Raw genomic sequence first — 16,772 nt, forward strand, 5'->3', positions numbered from 1 at the left:
TAGGATCTGCCACTGGCTGGCTCCGGGTAACAACACTGGCCTTGCCACTCACCCTTGTGAAAGCCACACCTTTGCCTCTTTGCTCAAACAGATGCTCTTTCCAAACATCCCTTCTCTACTTCTGTCTGAAAATTCAATGCCTTGAACAGCCAACAGGGTTTTGCTGGAGCTGCTGGTTACCTGTCCAAACAAATGAAAGGAATGATCATAACATGGTTTTGATTGGAAAGGACCTTAAAGATGATCCAGTTCCAACTCTCCTGCCATGGGCAGGGACACCTTCCACTAGACCAGGGTGCTCAGAGCCCCATCCAGCCTGGCCTTGAGCACCTCCAGGCATGGGGCATCCCCAGCTTCTTTGGGCAACCTGGTGCAGCGTCTCACCACCCTTACAGTGAAGAATTTATTCCTCATATCCAATCCAAATCTCCCTTCTTTGAGTCTAAAAACATTATCCCTCATCCACTGTGTTCTGAATAAGTGGCCATCCCCAGCTTTCCTGCAGACCTCCTTTAAGTACTATAACACTGCTATAGGGTCTTCCCAGAGCCTTCTCCAGGCTAAATAACCTCAACTCTCAGCCTTTCCTCACAGGGTTGGTGCTTCAGCACCCTGATCATTTTTGTGGCCCTCCTCTGCACCCTTTCTAACATGTCCATGTCATTCTTAGGCTTGGGAACCCCAGAACTGGATGCAGCATTGCAGGTGGGGTCTCACCAGAGTGAAGCAGAAGGGCAGAACCAGGTCCCTCAACCTGCTGGCCACACTGCTTTTAATGCAGCTCAGAATTCAGATGGCTTTTTAGGCCCTGACTGCACATTGCCAGTTAATATTCAGTCTTTCATCTACAGATTATCATTGTTAATAATTAATCATACATTAATAATTTTTGTTATCAATATTTCATTATGCTGCTGAGGAAGGACATAGTGAGTAATATAAAGTCAGGGCCTGTCACAACTGTTGCATACATTTTCTTCTTTTAGTTTGAATTCTAGCAGGGTAATAAGGTGATAGGAGTAAGTGGTATTCCTAAATAAGTGATGAATCAACAGCTTCCATTGGGTAAACTGTGCCCAGCTCTTTCTCTACCTATTTATGACCTATAAATTTGCTTTATTCCCCTTTATGAAAAGGATCAGCTCACAACCTCTCTTCTTTTTGGCTGAGGATTGACAGGAGATCATTGAAGGCTGTGAACCAATAGGTCACAGAAAGAGAAAATCTGATGGGAAATTCTCCCAGCCTTAACTGGGTGGAACAGAGATTCAATTCTATAGCAGCAATTAAAGCTTTAATTTTATCCCTTTTAAATCCTTCACTTGCTATTTGTCAGAGATTTGCAGAAAGTTACCTTCTTCGGACTGAGCAGATTATCAGAGGCTGCTAGAAAGAGACAGAACTTAGAGCATGGTTTCCAACAGAAGTTTCCACTCTTTTCCAATTGAGTTTCTTGTCAGTCTGTGACTCGTATTTATCTTCTTTTCCTGCTTATTAAAGCTGCCATACTTATGACTGAAAATACTAGGAAGGTTTTGGTCTAATCAAAGTAAATCCCCTTTTCAATCTCCTTTGCATAGGCGGTTGCTCATCAGCAGAGAGCAGAGCTAGGGGAACGTGTCTGGGGAAGAAGCAAAGAAAATGTGTTTCCACTGGCTCTGGAAACACATTTCCAGGAAGCTGATTTTTACCAATATATTATATCCCACTGCAAGAGGCTGCCCCACTGCTCACAAGTAGTTTCTCCTTGCTGGTTGTAATCTAAATACCCAGACATCCTTACTGGAGCCATTGCTGTATATACGTTTTCCATATGGGGCATCCATAGGGTTCTCTAGAAGACAACAGGTGAGAAACAAGCATGCTGCAAAATGCTTCTGTCCCTGATCAGGGAGGTGCCACTGCTTCCAGTACCAGCTGAATAATGAGGATTGCAAGGACACACAGCAGGCGGGAAGGCACTTCCCAGAGCCTGCAAGCTGATGCATTTACAGACACATCCTGAAGATGTGTCCCTTCATGAATGAAAATTGGGTAAAATAGCCATAGTTACTCAAAAGAAATGAAAACTACTAATCTTGCTTTTATATTTTTAAGATTTTTGTCAAAAGGTTCCGGTGTTGGCAAGAAGCAAGGCTTTTCCTACTGTGGTTGGTGGCAGAATCACACAGGCATTTGGGAGTCTCTTCTGTAGTCCTCAGAAAAGAAGAACCAATCTCACAAAGGTTCTGCTTAATTGGAATCAGGTCAAAACTTTCCCTTTCTAGGTCAAACACTATTTTCTAATTTCAGATGTGAGATGCAAACAGTGCAATACCTCTGACAGCCTCAGAAACAGGAGTCTTTCATGTCATGACTTGGCTTACATCTGAATCATTCAGCACAGACTAGTTCAAGTAAAGGACAAAGCAGAGACTTGATCCCATACCCCTACACACACTGTCACTACAGAAGGCACAGTGACTCACTGCACATAACTATGCAGCAAAAAATTAGCAGTAAAAAACTTCAGCAAATCCAAAACCGATCCACAAAGCATTTCAGTTTTAATGACAAGAATCTGTTTTGACAAATTCTCTATCATAAAAAAAACCTGTCTGATAGAGCCGAGGCAGCAAAGCTGCTGTGTTTTTCATCATCTGAGATGTTCCCCTTCTGGAAAGCACATCTGCTGAGATAAAGGGATAATTCTGTCATGTTGGTATCTTACAACAAAGACCTATGTGAAAATTTTCCATCAAAACCGATAAGGCAAACTGGGATTTTGATTAAATAGGAAAAAAGCACAATTTTCCACTAGAAGAAAAATCACCCAAACCAAACAGAAAACCTCTCAGGGGCTTTGCTACTGCAGTGCTTCAAAATAAAATCAGTTCCTTCTCCTCCCTGGAATCCCACTCTACCCTGTTGGCCAAACATCCTAGTTGATCTGTCCATCTCACAGATTAGGGATTATCCCTTGGACCTCTCTCCAAGGGATAATCACTGAAAAAGTACTTCAGAGAAAGTTGTCAGCATGGAAGAAGAGGGATGTACAACTTCAGGAAGACAAAAGCAAACATGGGGGTCCATGAGCTTATGTTTACTAGCATCATTCTAGATGTGTTCAGAGATCATTGCAAAACTAATTCCTCTTTTATCCCTTCTCTAGTTATTAGAAAGTTTTGAGTAGAATATGTAGTGGAAAAAGGATTTCAAGCATCAGAAAAATGAACTGATAAGGATGTAAAAGGGCTTGTGGTAGATTTTTATATGTTCCTGCCTTGAAGTTGGATTCATTTTTGTGCTCCTACCTGACTTGCAAGCAGTTTACTGCACTTTTCTTTGCTTGGCCATCTATTCAGGCTGAACTGAGTGCCAATTCTCCTCCTCAGTCCTGCATTCCCGCATCACCTACTTCTTGTGTGAACCAGTATCCTCCAAGAAACAGTCCCTTGTAAAAGCAGCTTCATCCTGGCATGCTCCACCTAAATCAGGGATTAACAGGGAGTATTATTCCTCACCAAGACCTCACAAAATATTGTACAAAGATATGAGTTCATTTAAGCTTGCACATAAGGAGCCTGTCTCTGGGGCTGCTGCAAAGAATTATGTCTGTCAGCACTTTCAAGGGGATGCTAATCCACCTGATGATCAATCCAGCACACCAGGCAGGGGACAAGGCATAAACCTGGGGGGAAAAGTTAACGACCTCTCTGCTTCTGCCCCCTATGCAGGTGATGTTTGTAGTCAGCACCATTCTCTTGGATTCTGGCTGTCTTTAGCTCATTGCTTCCCCAACCCAGGAACTGCAGACACTGCATAAAAAAGCTCAGTGAACTATTCTTTTTGCCTTTTTTTATATTTAAATGAGATTCATGTTTAAATCAGACTTTGGAGAGAGGTTCAAGGTTAATTTTTTTTTTTTTTAATCCAAATGTGGCTCTTCCATCCTTCATTTCAACCTGCAAAGATACCTCTGTTCTGTATTTTCTGACAGTTCTGCCTTTATCGTCACAAGCTGGTGAGTTGCTTTGGACATACTTAGCCTGTTCTCAGCTAAGAAAGTCAGCCTTAACAAAACAAAAAACAGAAAAACCAAAAAACCCAAAAAACAAAACCAAAACCAAAACAACAACAACAAAAATCCCATAAAAACAACAAAAAAGGGAAGATATGGGAAACAGACAGGTGGAACAATGCTGATCTTGAGCCTTTTTCTATCCCAGCCACTGATGCAAGGTCAGACCATTCTGAGAATACAGCTGTCAAATACCATGTTGGGGGCAGCTGTGCCATTAACTCTTTCCTGACTAAAGTTACTCTGCCCACTGGACGTGCTCTGCTGCATTAACCAAGCCCACTACTGCCATCAGCCTCTTGCCCACAGCCATCAGTCCCACACTAGTCTGAGGTGTGACACCTCTGCATCCATGTGCCACCAACAAGGACAGGGAGGTAAAGTCACACAATCCAACTGTACTTTCCTGCTTGCTAGCAACCCTTTTCATTTGCCATAATTTCCCTAGTAAGCCTATTTTGTTAGAAAAAGGCAGAAACCCGACCATCTTTCTCGGAAATGAAGAGGCCAGAAATGGTGAACCAAGGATGCCTGCCATGCCCATGGAAACCACCAATACAGACTGCACATACAGGAATGCTCTGGCCACAGATTCCCTAACTCCAGGCCCTTATATCCACTGCTGTGATGAAGGCATGGCACAGCAGGGAAAGTGTGCCGTGAGGTGCTGCATGCACCAAATCCCTTGGATTTGATTCAGCAAGGGAATAGATTTGCTTTTGGCTGCAAATCAGGGTAAATTAGGCTATCTTCTTCATCCTCAGTTTCTCTCCTGTCTGAGAAAACTTAATATTCTCGAAAATCAAAGGAGAATTACTCCGCACCTTGAAGACTCCAACTGTATGGCACTGTCACAGCTCCAGATGATTGCTGCTATGGCACATGGAGGACAGTGATGTAGTCCAACACAGCCAGCATGGCTTTAGCAAGGCCAAGTCCTGCCTGACCAAAGTAGTGGCCTTCTGTGATGGAGTAACTCCATCAGGACAGTGTAAGAGCTACTGATGTCCTCTGTATGGACTTCTGTGAGGCCTTTAACATGGCTCGCCCACCACATTCTTCTCTGTAAACTGGAGAGAAAGGGATTTGATGGGTGGACTGTTAGATGGATAAGGAATTGGTCAGATGGTGGCATCCAGAGGGCAGAAGTCAACCATCCCATGTACATCCATGACAAGTAGTGTCCTTCAGGGGTCTGTACTGGGACTGGCACTATTCAGGATCATCATCAGTGACACAGTGAGGTCAAGTGCACCCTCACAAAGTTTGCAGACATTGAACTGAGTGGATGAACAGCTGAAGGATGGAATACTGTTACACACAGGCAAAGATATTATAAAAGAAAGGCCTTATAAAATCAGGCCTTGCTCTGCTGAATTACCAACAGGCTTGTAAGTTCCCATAAAGAGAAATTAGTGGAATGAAAAATAGTTAACATAAAAAACTATTCTTGTAGAAACAAGACCTGCAAAACCAAGCACAAAACACCTGCAAAACCAAGAAATCTGTCCCATAAGAATCAGCAAAGAAAATGTGTAAACATATCTAGAGAGAGAAAATTTGAAAAACATATTCAATAGCCCTTACCAGCCAATAAACTGAGTTTCACAGTATTTCTGACCAATGAGGTTTAACACCATGCCTTCTGATATTTCCTATAAATATGAACAATGTAAATAAAGAATTAGCTTTTTCTGCGTGAAGAAACTAAGTCCTGACTGCTTATTAATGCAACAGAATGCCATCCAAAGGGACCTGGACAAACCCAAGATGGGTCCATGAGAATGTCATGAGGTTTAACAGAGCCATATTCTAGCTGGAGCTAGATGACCTATAAGGGTCCTTTCCAGCCCAAACCATTCTGTGACTCTTCTGCAGAGACAGTCCTGGCTCAGCCACAGGGAGAGGAGGGGAGCTGGTGGTCACATGAATTTGGTGGGTTATGGCAGCATAAACAACAAGCACCTATGAATTAAACTAGTGTAATAATGGATTCCCTCTTAGGTAGGGCTGAGCTTAGTCCAGCAAAATGAAGTTGCATAAGACTTAAATATTTAGACTGAAAAATGTGAATATCTGTGCTATAATAAAGAAGCAGTTTGCATGAAGGGAAATTGCATTATGCTTATTCAAAGTCAAATTTATTTCTTCCCCTTCTTATTAAGGATCTAATTTTAAAAATCCCAGCCTCGGGTCAGGGTTATACTTATAGGGCTGACTTCATATGTGGCAGTGCAGAATTCAAAATTCCTACAAAATTCCTTGCTTTAGTCAATCAACAGCCTAAGCCCCCTACTTGGGCCAAGAAATTTTTTATTTTTCTTTTAATTAAAAAATAGCCAGAGGGCATGGAAGGCTTAAATTACTTACATAGAGAAAAATACTTCTCTAAGAAACTTATTAGGCAATATGGCTTGAGAGCAACAGAAGCTCTTCAGACTAAACAGAAGTTTAATCTTTTTTTAAGGTAATGAAGAGGAGGAGATATAATCTGGAGAGTTTTCTTCAGCCCATTTTGGACTGTCATTTTCTGCCCTGAAGCCATAGTTGAGTTACCTCTGAGGAGATCAAGAGAGAGTGGGTTTGGGGGAAGAGTCAGTCGCTTAGCAGAATGGGGGAAGGACTTATCTGTGTGGATCTAGGCCAGTGTGGGCTTGTCCAAAATATGCAAACCTTGGATTCAAGTCAGTTCCAAAAATAGGACTCAATGGTAGCTACGGCACTTTGGCTTGTACATCAGCTGGCATTTTTATGGCACATATTGTTAGTTGGCATAAAGCACCGCACCTACAAATGCAAACAAGAGTGGCGAACAACCTCCTCTTCCCCCTAAAAAAAAAATAAAAGGGAAAAAATCAAAATCCTAGAATCACACATGCCTTTTGGATTCCCAGAGTTGCACAGCCCTGAGGATCTGGAGTCCCCATTGCCTGCAAGCACAGTGACCACAGGCTTCAGCAGCCTGCCTGCCTGTCCTAGAGGGAGATGCAAAAGTCCTGTGCCATCTGAAGACAGACAGATTAGAGCCAGAGGACTATGATTATGATTTTTAGGTGGTAAATTGGGAGTCAGCAGCACCAGATTGTGTTGAGTCAGCTGCAGCCAAGGGCACTTCAATCACAGTCTACATTTACAAGGGGCTGCATTTACAAGAGAGTAACAAAGTCTACATTTACAACGGAGTTGGGTAGTGCATAACTTTCCCTGGCTAAACTGGTATGCATTTCCAGCAAGACAGGCTCTGACAGGCTGTTCTGCAAATTCTGCGGTTTCTCTTAGAGAAGCATCAGAATATGACATACTCTACTCCACTCCTCCCTCTCCTAATTTCTCTCTGATAGCCCTCATTTTCATGTAAATGATGCAGAATCCTCTTGCACTTCACACAGTAGTAGCAATATGGGGGGGGGGGGGGGGGGGGAGGGGTGTGAAGTGCCCAGAAATGGCAGATTAGGCTCAGAATTATCTCTCCTTTGAGAGGCAATGACCGCACAATAGTGTTACACTCTAGTTAGGCTTAAAAGCAAAGCACGAATCAGAGAGCAGATCATTGCAGTGACCAGACACAAGCCTTAAATGACTGTGAATTTCATGCAAAAATATGGATATGCTCATTTAAATACTAACAAGCTGTTGTCTTGGCCTATCTGCAGAATAGCAAAGGGATAGATGAAGTCTCAAACAACAGCTGTGACTTTTGAACTACTCTTCTGCAAATGAATGAGGGAGACAGTGAGTGGGACAGATTAGCCTGATATGGGTAATACTGAATGGAAAACATAATGTCACACAGAAAGAAGTATTTCTCCCTCATCGCCAGGACAGTAATTTGTCTTCCCTATTTTCTAAATGAGGACTTTCCTAGCTTTATGGCAAGAGCCCTGGGCAGCTCTCTGGGCATAGATGAAGACTAAGGAGCACCTACCACTCAAAGTCCTGACCTTTGTTTTTCTAAGGAGTATGAAGCAGTTCAGCTAAATTGAACAGTGAGCAAAGCAAAAGGGAATTAAAAATTTCGTGTTGAAACTGTTGCTTATGCCTTACACCTTGTGACACTAACAGATTAGAGCAGAGTCTCACTATCTTTGTCAATGTGTGGATTGGCTTTTGGCTTATCTGCTCGCAGGGGATCGATCCTGAGTCAGCAGCAGGTAAGTTGCCCCAGGCCAGGAGGATAGGCTGCAGTCCCAGGCTGTGAACATTTCCTTCTTCTCACCCCAGCACGCTGGAACTGAGCACCAAGTAGGGATTGAAGACAGCAAGGAGCTCACAAGCTAGGGTAAACGCTTATAGGTTGTGACTTTACCTGGATCTCACAGCCCTGCCCTGGACCAGGAACCAGCGTTGCCAGCTCAGAGAAGATGGAGTTGATCCAGACTGCTGTTGACACTTCTATTCCATTTCTTTTGGACTTGCCCAGTTACAGACAGCAGCATCATGTGGACGGCAGCGATGGCTGAAATAAAACAGTCTTGACTTCACTAGGTGTAATGTAGCTTGGCACAACAAACAAGAGAAAGAAGCCTTCACTGTGACCCTACCAGGACTTGTGTCCTCTGGCCAGCCTTGCCAGAATGGATGATTTACACTGGAGATAAGCACAAGTAAAGTAGCCCATTAGGAGAAGATGAAAGCTACATAATTCCTTAACTGAGTTCATGTTTTGTGCCACTTGCACAGCCAGCAGTCTGGGAGATGGCAGCAGAAAGTTGGGTGGTGGTAAACTTTAAATCTCTCTTCCAGGTGAAACTGCCACCACAGCAGCAAAGGTTTATGCTGGAACATTAAACTTCACATGGAGAGAGAGGAACTGCACCACAAGCTCTATTCAAAGGCAGCTGAAAAAGCTGTCACCTCTTTATTGTTAGTTACCAGCTCTGATCTTGACCAGATGACCTTAACATTCACCAATGTATCAAAAATAATATAGCTGTGACCTGTCAAGTTGGATCCCGTGACTGCCAAAGCTGGATTCTCCCTCCACACCTCCTACTGCTAATAACCTCTGGGATATAAAGAGCATTTTCAATAGCTCAAAGAAGGTTTTTTAATACAGAAAAAAAGAAAAAGGATTTCTCAAGCTGAACACAGAAATCTTGAAATGTGCTGAAATGTCTTTCATTTATATGTATTTTTTAACTATGGCCTTTAGCCAGCTAACAGACCCTGTACAGATGAGGCAAGTGTTACCCTTTCCAGACAGATACCTTGCCATCTCTCAAGCTCTCTGTGCAGTCTCCAGATCTTGCCTTTTTAAGGCCTTGAACCTGCTATATAGTGGAAATGAAACCAAGCCCATCTCCAAAAGCACAGGGCAACCCCTTGTACAAGATGAGGCAGAAAATGTGCTGCCAGCAACCACTCTAGAGACCCATGGCACACACCTTATCAGTTAGAGAAGGAAATGATATATTCTGCTGGGTTAATTAGGAGATTAAGAGAAGGTAATGCAGTCATGTTTCCCTGCTTGCTTAAAGGAGTGGAAGCTGGAGAGAGAATTTAATGTGGGGTTTCACTACAAGACATAAAAAATGACAGGGACATAATAAACATAACACCTTCTGCCTGAGTTGCCGGGGATACAGCATCTAGGAAAGAAAGACAAAGTAGGTGAAGTACAAACCAGTCCCAATTCTCACAGCAATCATTGCCACCAGAATGCATTCATGTTGTGCCATTTTCCATCGTGTTATAATCTTTGTCACAAGAATAAGGTTGTTGGACAAGAAGGGCTTTTCCACATAAGGTTTAGCAGTATTGCTGCCATTTCCTTGATCTTTTCAATATTCTGTAATTGATCAGTTTGCCATCTCAATTTTCCCTTGTTTGCAGCCTCTGTACCTTGTAGCTGACCAGACAATTCAAGTAGATAAAGGACCACTGAAAAATCCCTGCCTTGTAGCACTCTCTTCTGCCAGAGCAATCAAAGATCAGGGGTGACATATTTCAGCTGGTGTAAGTAGGTGTAGCTTCAATTATGCCAGTTGGGTTTATCCCCTGCTATGGGCCTTGAGCAAGCAAAGTCCATTCTGCAGTCTTTTGAGTAGATCTACAGAAATGCCAAAATAAAATTTAAGTTTACATAAAAAGATGCAGTTACAATGCCTCATTCTTTGTGTATGGCACTTTTGGTGAAATAAAAATTTCTAAATAGATTCTACCTAAAAAATTACAAATAATGAAGAGGAAAATCTTAAAGAGTTAAATTCTTTCCAACAGTTCCTGAATTCAGCTTTGCCTATACTGGAAGCAGAGCTCTGAACCTCTTCTTGGCAGTGCTGAGTGCTCTGCAAAGGCACAGAATCCTAAGCTACTTGTTAAAACCTGCCACACCTTAATGCTGCCATCCCATCTACTTCATTGGGCCTTTAAAGTACTCTTTGGTCTGCAACTCCCTTTTCCTCCTGTAAAAATGAAATAATCGTATTTTTTCCATCTCGTTTACCTACATGTGGAATTTTTAAGGCAGAGGCTCCAAACTGCAGCATGCCTAACATAACAGGCAAGTAATTTCAGACTTGCCCCATCGCAGCCTGAAACCACTACCCACTACCTGTGGCAGGAGTTGTTAAAAAAGCTTCTCCTTTCAGGAGCCAACACTGACAGAGCCCCTGTGGCAGCACAAACTGCATCTCCCCTGCTGTGTGTGGAGCACCACAGGGATATCAGTGTCCTGTGGAAGCAGCTCTGCCCAAACACATTTACACAGGGAGGGCTCTTGGATGTCACATCCTCACCAAAATTGCCACCACAAGCCCCACGCACCTCTTGGGCAGTGAGAATGTCATTTGTGCTCAGAGAGCAAGGGATCCAGAAGCTGCCCTCGAGCTCAAACCTGCCAGCTGATGTTGCAATTATCAGACAGCTTGCAAAGACTGTATGGAAATTTATAGCAAAATAAGCAACTGGGGAGAGCAAAGCACTCCCCCGAATGGGTGAGACACTTCTGCATTGATTGCATCCGGTACGGACCCAGAACAGCAAAGGTCAGCACAGAGCCGCTCTATAGAGGCCACTTATTTTGTCACTCTGCAGAAAAGTGTTTTCTCTTTCTAGTCCTACAACAAAGTATTAAAAGGGTTACACTGTGTAGACATACAGCATACTTTCCAGCACACAGGATAAAGCATAAATGCTCAAAAAAATTACAATATCTTTGAACCTTCCTGATCAATCTGATTGAACTACACACATCACTTAAAGTTTACAATACACTTCCTGACATCAAAGGAGGTGGGGGGGAAAAAAGCATAGCCTGTTTTTTTAATCAGGCTGATCAGAAGTACTGCTGTGACATCTCCTCTATGGAGTTTCAATAATTCAGTGATTTTCTTTTAAATTGCAGTATTTTGTATATTTTAATCTCGTTTTATTTGGCTGCCTTTGAATTTGTTTCCAGGAAGCTCCTGTGTTAGATTCCTGCTGCTATTTTTTGGTGGTGGTCGTTTGGCATTTTAGGTTTTTAATGTTCATAACTTGAACTGGGAATGATTTGGTGTCATATTAGTAAAATCAATTGCTTGAAGGAGATTCAAAACCTGAAGAATTATCCCCAAAAATCACCTCGTATCACCTGATCTGAGTTATTATGGACTGATTTCTCTCCCTCTGGAGTTAACTGTCAGATAATTTTCTTTATGCCTAACCAGCTCATATCCATTGAATAGAGGCATATAATTTAGGATCAGTGCAAAGACTTGCCAGAAAAAAATCTGCTTTGCTTTCTTCATCTACAATGACTTAGTAAGAAGGGAAGCCCTTGATTTAGAGAGCTTATTTATTACATATATTTACCTCTTGTAGTCCAATTTATCTGCTTGATATCAGCTGGGCTATGCTGCTTTTCATAAAATCATGGAATGGTTGGGTTGGAAGGGACATTAAAGACCATCTTGTTCCAACCCCCTGCCATGAGCAGGGATACCTTCCACTAGACCAGGTTGCTCAGAGTTATCCTACCTGGCCTTGGATATCTCTAGGGATGAGGCATCCACAACTTCCCTGGACAACCTGTTCCAGTGCCTCACCATTCTCACAGCAAATAATTTCTTTCCACTATCCAATGTGAACCTACTCTCTTTTAGTTTGAATCCATTCCCCCTTGTCCAGGTACTACATGCTCTTGTAAAAAGTCCCTCCCTATCTTTCCTGTAGGCTACCTTCATCAGTTAAAATTCAGTCCCTGGGTTTTCCTTTAATTTCCTAACAATTTCAGTAAAGTACAAATTATGCTAGAATACTAAAGTAGCACAGCCTCTCTTCTAACCCTGTGCAGCAAGCAGAGGTCACTAGGTAAGCTTTTTCTTCTTTGCTTTCTGAATTTTAATTGTGGTTATTTCACAGCCTGGGTCTAATTTCCAACACTAATTTATAATGAAATCTCTGTATTTTGCTTAGCTCCTGGCTTTACATTTCTTGCTTGCTGGGTTGCACTGGATATTGTTAGCTGGCTCCCTGCTGAGAAACTCCACATAATTGCAAAAAAAAAAAAAATTTGCGGTGCCCTTCCCTAAAGGGTTTCCAGGTAGAGTTAGCTAGCATCTTGTTTACCCCAAAATTCAATGCCATTTCTTCTTTTTGCCTCATCTTTTTTTAACACAGAGAACAAGCCAAATGCACAGACCTTAATACCTAAAGAATACCTAAAACTTGCAATAATCAAGGACGTCATTATAAAAGGAGAGTTGGCCAACTTTGGCATCAGAGTAGCTTGCTGGAATAGTCACTAAAGGCAACAGGATGTATGATGGTGACATTCAGAAGGACCATGAGCCATTAGATACAGTCAACAGTCAAGCAAGCTGACTGCATGAGGCACCCATACACTTCCATGCAATCTCCCACCAACAGTTCCCTGTGTTTTGGTCCATTTGCTAACACAGAGGCTGGAGCCAAACCCCTTCCCCAGCTCAGTTTTCTGTGGGTGCTAGGAGCAGCCAAAATGCAGGCAGCAGGGTCCTTTCTGCAATCTGGGAGCTATTTGCTGCAAGAAACAATGTCACAAGCTGTCTCCAAACCAAGGGCATTTTCAACATCAGCCCTGCAAGCTTCACTTAAATGCAGCAAGTGCAAGCCCAGCCATCACCGAAAAATGTTTACAACAGAAGCCAGATAGGAGTAGCAAAGTCACTGCCTAACCAGGGATGAGATATCCCCTTCACCAGCCTCTGCAGCGTGACAGGGCTGCAAGGCAACCGGGAACACTCGGCAGAGCAAGCAGCCACCTCCATGTCACTTGTTCCATCTCTATCACTCCTTCATGGTTTTAAGTCAAATGGATTGCTGCTGGAGCTCCAGCCTAGCAATCCTTGCATCTGCTAGTCAATGGAATTATTCCCACAAGCAAGCTCTGAGTGGACTGGCTGCAAGATCCTGCCTTTCGCTCTAGTCCGGCACCACCATTGTGCTGGGTTTGATTTATGGTTAATATTCCTGTCAGCACCACAGGCCTTTGACACTCAAACCACATTACTCAATTCCACCTACCGCTGCCAATAACAAACGCTGAAGTTTCAGTTCCCAGCAGTTTGATATGTGAAGCTGAAGAATAGTTAGATTATCACCAGTTATGCAGACAGCACATTTGACAGACTTGCAATGATGTTTTCAGCTGTCAGTTATTGCAGCTACAGCGTGGAAACCACAAAAGGAGCATACACTGAATATGCACTGTGAAGACATCGACTTTGGAAGAGGCAAGCTTCTGGATAAATACTTTTTATAACATAATTGTGGCAACTCAAAATCATCACTTTTTTTGTCTTGGCAGAGAGGTGGTTTTCCACATGCAAAATTATTATAGTAAGCTTGTCTCAAATCAATGCTAAGAGACATAGTGGGCATGATCATTTTCAGCAGTGATTCTGTGCTGTAGCAAACTCTTACATGACAAATGTCTGTAGTACTACAGCTCACCTCTGCAGGCAACAGTTGTAACTGAACTGCAATATCTGGTTGATTAAAAGAAATAAATCTTTTCCCATTTAAAAGATTTGCCGATATAAAGCAAAATCAAAGTTACAGAAGTCAACATTTCAACTAATATGTACTCATCTGCAATTTCTCAAGACAGGCAATCCACATAACTGATCTCTTAATAACTATGGTTTAAGTTGATTATTGTTGGGGCAGGGGGAGAGGAGAGGCTCATGCTGCACATAGATTTACTCTGATTATTTTAATGAAAGGGTAATACAGAAGCTTTAAAAGACACATATTATCCTGATTAATAAATTCTTTGAAAATAGCTTCATTTCTTTGAATACTACCTTTAGATGACACAATCCACTGTTTGTTTCCCCATACTACAAAATAAATAACATTTATTTTTTATTGCTAGCCACTGTCTTTACATAACACATGTTGGTAGGTTCCTATTTCACTGAGCTGTCAAATGTACCCAACTACTACTTTTATGTAATTTTTTCCAATTGTCTAATAAAATTTGGAACAAACTTGCAAACAGTAGTTCAGGGGAGTTACAAGGACACAGCAAGCTTCCTCTGGGTGCTCTGCTCCCATAAAACTATTTTGCAACTATTTAAAAAACTGGAGTGTATTTTATTTGAATACATACCAGGCTGAGTATGGGAAGCTGTATTTAACTTCTGGTGTTATTGAAGACACAAATACAGATATTTATCTTTGGTCCTGAAGAAAATTGGACCATTTCAGCACAGACAGTAGAAGAGCCAGAGAACTGCAATATCTGATAAGTATTTTTTCCCCCTCTGCTACTAATCCTGCAGCACAGAAGAGTTCTCCTGATTTAGGCATAACCAAACATTAGCACAAGCATCCAGAGTGGCTGTGGGATTTTATTTCTTGGAAAAACTCAAAACTCACCTGGACAGGACTCAAGAAACCCACATTATATGACCTACTTTGAACAAAGGGTCAGACCAGAGACCTCCAGAGACCACTTTCAAATTACATTATGCCCAAATTTTAGGAAGATTTTGAACTCAAGAGGGCTCTCTGCTACCACTTCCATGAATGCTGGAGAATCACAAATGATCCCCATCCCACAGTGAGCAGTCCAAGACAGGTAGATAAACAGCCTGTGCATTACTCTTCCTGAGACATGTTTTCCCCTGTGAGGAAGTGCTCTGATTTGCTTCAGATACTCAGGAACAGAACCTTAGAGAAAAGGCCCACAACCAGCATTATCTCACTTGTGCTATTTGCTCACCAGGGTGTGGATTTTAGATTAAGACACTCCATAAAGGTGAAGGTGAGTTTCCCATATCTAGTTTCATCCAAAACTAATAAAGAACAGTTGTTGGTTTTTTTTTTTTTTAATTTGGGAATGATTGCATGCATTTCCTTAGCTGCTGCAAAGAGATTTTTGCAAGCAAGAAAAAAGAAGCAAGCTACTTTTTCAGGCAGCATTTCACGTTTTTTTCCCAATATTTTTTTTTTTAGTGTGGTCATCAGAAAATAGCCCACTAATTTTATCACAAAAGAAGAAGAGAGTTTCTTGGGGCACAGTAATATGAACCAATGTTTGGGATTTTAGATTTTGTACTAATAGCTCTGCCACCCACAGCATTTTGACCAGCAGGCCCTGGGCTTGTGCCGCTGCTCATGTGACTCCATCAATAGCACACACAGTTGGAGATTTGTGCAGTGGGGATTTAACTCTTAAAAAATAAAACCAAAAAAAACAAACGAAAAGTTGATTTTTCCTATTGATATTGAAAACAACATGAAGAGCAAACATGCTAATAGCATAGGCAAGACAGGTGTGCAGCACAAAGAATAAAAACAGTGCAGCCCTCTGTTGAGCAATGTGTATTCAAGATTTATTGATTCTATCTTCCACCAAATGAGAAATAAGTGAAGCAAATCAAAGCATAAGCTAAACGGAGCAGAGCAATGTGAAACCTGTGCGGGATGAGCAGTTCTGTGCCCACTGCCTGAGGCAATCTGCTGCTGAAGGATAACTGCCAATGCTAATCAGATGATGGGTTCCCCTTCCCCTTAGGCATTCTGCTAACTCTACAGATAAGCATTCACTCTCCTATGATTCCTTTAGGAATGCCAACTTGGGAGGCAGCCCTGCTTCCCTTCATCATTTCAATATTTTTGTTATTCCTCGGTCTCAAGTGCAGTCCTGGAGATGCTGACACCACCACCACTCCCCACTCCATGGTACTGAGCACCAGCCAGCCTGCAGCAATGCACTGCCAGCCTTCCAAATGCTGCCAAATGTCTTGCCCTTTTGAGAAAAATATAGGATCTTGCAGAGCATGGGCGGTCAAAAAAGTGTTTGCTGATCCCTGAATGGGTATAAGACTAAGTTAAGCAGGGATAGTAGAGTATGCAGTGGTCAGAAAGGTACAATTACTTCTTTGACAGGTTGAGAACCTTTCCTGTACTCAGACCTCAAAAAGTCTTCAGGCAGCTTTAGCTGGTCACATGCATTTTTGTTTTATCCAGCACTAGGACATTAAAAAACACCAAAAAGACAAAGCAACACCACAACAGACAGTGGAAGAAACACAATTGTAGACTGTAGCAGTTTCAAGGCCATGAATCTCCTAGCTCATCTTATTCAAAAGTAAATACAGCATGGCTTTCTGGCAAGGAAAAGAGAGAAATGCTCTCTTTGGGACATCTCATGGGACCACAGAGCAGGAAAACACAAAACAGATTTTCCCCATGTTTGATGTTGCCTGCTGAATGGCTGGGCTGGCTTAAAGATCCCAAG

The 16,772-nt window shown here is 42.2% G+C and overlaps 1 long non-coding RNA gene across 3 annotated transcripts in view; it reads right to left on the minus strand.

Moving 5' to 3' along the window:
• LOC137473379 (uncharacterized) overlaps positions 1–16,772 on the minus strand; it is a 65,615-nt gene that overhangs the window by 34,219 nt on the left and 14,624 nt on the right. For all 3 annotated transcript variants that reach the window (XR_010998742.1, XR_010998741.1, XR_010998743.1), the window contains exon 2: positions 8,367–8,516. This is a non-coding gene — a long non-coding RNA (uncharacterized lncRNA). The remainder of the gene's footprint in view (positions 1–8,366; positions 8,517–16,772) is intronic.

This window comes from Anomalospiza imberbis, chromosome 4 (genome assembly GCF_031753505.1).
Source record: "Anomalospiza imberbis isolate Cuckoo-Finch-1a 21T00152 chromosome 4, ASM3175350v1, whole genome shotgun sequence".
NCBI classification, from domain to species: Eukaryota; Metazoa; Chordata; class Aves; order Passeriformes; family Viduidae; genus Anomalospiza; species Anomalospiza imberbis.